We start from the raw sequence: 2439 nt of genomic DNA on the forward strand, positions 1-2439 counted from the left end.
CTGAAACTGTAAGAAATAATTTTGTTTTCTTCATAAATTACCAGTTCCAAATATTTTGTCATAAGCAACAGAAACAGACTCATGTACATTGCAATCAGAGATACTCATTGATTGAATCTGTGGTAGTCTACTGTCGTCCTACACTACCCAGGAATTCCTGGCCTGATTGAGCAATGACACTGAAGGCACACTGAGAAATCAGCTCAGAAATATACCCTATGAAGAAGAGATGCCACCCTCAAGAACACATTCCTACACTCTAAATCAATGACCAATATATGGTGCTCTGTCCTCAATAAGGTAGAATACATGGGTCTGGAAATGAAGGGGTGGAAGTAGGTATGGCCCTGCTTTGTGCATCCCATCCTCTTAACTCTGGGCTCTGTGAGTTTAGAAATCCTGATTTACAAAGGGCACTGCTTTCACCAAGAGGTACAGCAGGAGTCCCATTGAACTTTAAGCTACAGTTGCTCTCTGAGCACTTAAGACTCCTTGTGTCAAGACCATAAAGAAAAGTCACCATCCTGACAGGGGTAATTGACCCTGATCATCAAGAGGAAGTTGGGATTCTGTTGCACCATGGGAGCCAGAAGGAACTTATTTGACACCCAAGCGATCCACTTAGGTGTCCCTTGGTACTCCCTTACCCAATTTTGTTAGTAAATGGATGAGTACATCAGCCACAGCCTGAAAAGGGAATTGTTAACAGGGTTCCAGACCCCTCGAGCATGAAGGTCTGGGCCACATCACCAGGTAGGCCACCTATACCAGCACAGGCAATAACTAAGGGTGAGAGAAACCTGTATTTGGATAGTAGAAAAGAAAGACAATGAGTAGAGATACAGCCTCAAGCTTGACTGCAGTGGTGGAGGCTGTATTTTGTTCCACCCTCCTCTCCTTATAAACTTCCCTCAAGAAAAGAGGCCCACTAGAATCCTGGAAGAGCTGCACCCAGAACTTACACAAATAAGTGGTTCCAAGTGAACTGTAAATAACATTCTAATTCACTCCCCATATTCCCTTTCAGAACTAAACGACTTATTCCCCCAGCTGTTGGGAACTTTCTCTAAGAATTTCCCTCAGCTGAAGAGAGCCATTTTGCACAAGGTCACTTCTCAGGGCAGCTTGCATCCGATGACTGGTCAACGTCAGGGTGTAAAGGCCTGGCCACCTCACCCCAACTGAGGGTAACTCTGAAGTGCTAGCCCGGTTTCACAGTGCCTCATGGTTTTGGCTGAAACCCTTGCTGAAACTGAAGCAAAGCCCAAGTTCTCCCTCTGCCCAGTCCTGCTTCCTTGCCTTCCCCCAACAGATGTTGATCCTAAGGGCACTCTCTAATAAACTTCCCACGTGTTGTCCTGCCCTGCAACATGCTAGTACATACAAATAAAATTTCTGGTAGGATACTCAAGAAATTGTTAAAAATAATTATCTCAGAGTAATTGGAAGGGGTTGGGAATTATGAAAAGATGTTCTTTTCTAACAAAACAAAAAATGCATTAATTATAATTATTACTGAGAACTAATTAATAGGTATAAAAAAAGAGGGAGAGATTTAACTCTTCCCCCTTTTCTTTTTTTTTTTTTTTTTGTCTTTTGTCTTTTTCCGTGTCNCGCACTGGACCAGGGACCGGCAACAGGATCGCAACCCTCGGCGTTGCTCCCGCGCCTCGCTCAGCCAGCGAGTGGGAACCGGTCTGTATGTGGGATCCGAACCCCTGGGCGGGAGCGCCGCCACACTTCCCAAGCGGCGCACTATCCAGTGCGCCACCGGGCCGGCCCCCAACTCTTCCCCCTTTTCATCCTGGGTTTGCTCTGCTGCCACATGGGAAGCAATCTAAAATTTATTGAATTGGATAGTTTTTATCCCATGAGAAAACACACACTGCAGTGCCCCTGCTAAAACAGCACAGTAGCCCCCAAAAGTAAAATGGACAAATATTTTTTCTTTAATTTAATTAAATTTAATTAATTATTTTATTTTATTTTATTTTGTCGATACACAATGTGGTTGATTACTGTGGCCAATTACCAAAACCTCCCTCCCTCCTCCCTCTCCCCCTCCCTCCCAACAACCTCCTTTCTGTGCGCTTGTCCTATCAATTTCAAGGAATCGCAATTGTTATGTCTTCTCCCCCCCTCCGGTTTTGGTTTTTTTTTTGTGTGTGTGTGTATTTATTTGTTTATTTTTAGCTCCCACAAATAAGTAAGAATATGTGCTATTTCTCTGTCTGTGCCTGACTTGTTTCACTTAATATAATTCTCTCTAGGTCAATCCATGTCGTTGCAAATGGCAGTATTTCATTCTTTCTTATAGCTGAGTAGTATTCCGTTGTGTAGATATACCACATTTTCCATATCCACTCATCTGATGATGGACTTTTGGGCTGGTTCCAACTCTTGGCTATTGTAAAGAGTGCTGCGATGAACACTGGGGTA

Source organism: Galeopterus variegatus, unplaced genomic scaffold (genome assembly GCF_000696425.1).
Source record: "Galeopterus variegatus unplaced genomic scaffold, G_variegatus-3.0.2 Scaffold1447, whole genome shotgun sequence".
In the NCBI taxonomy this organism is placed as follows: domain Eukaryota; kingdom Metazoa; phylum Chordata; class Mammalia; order Dermoptera; family Cynocephalidae; genus Galeopterus; species Galeopterus variegatus.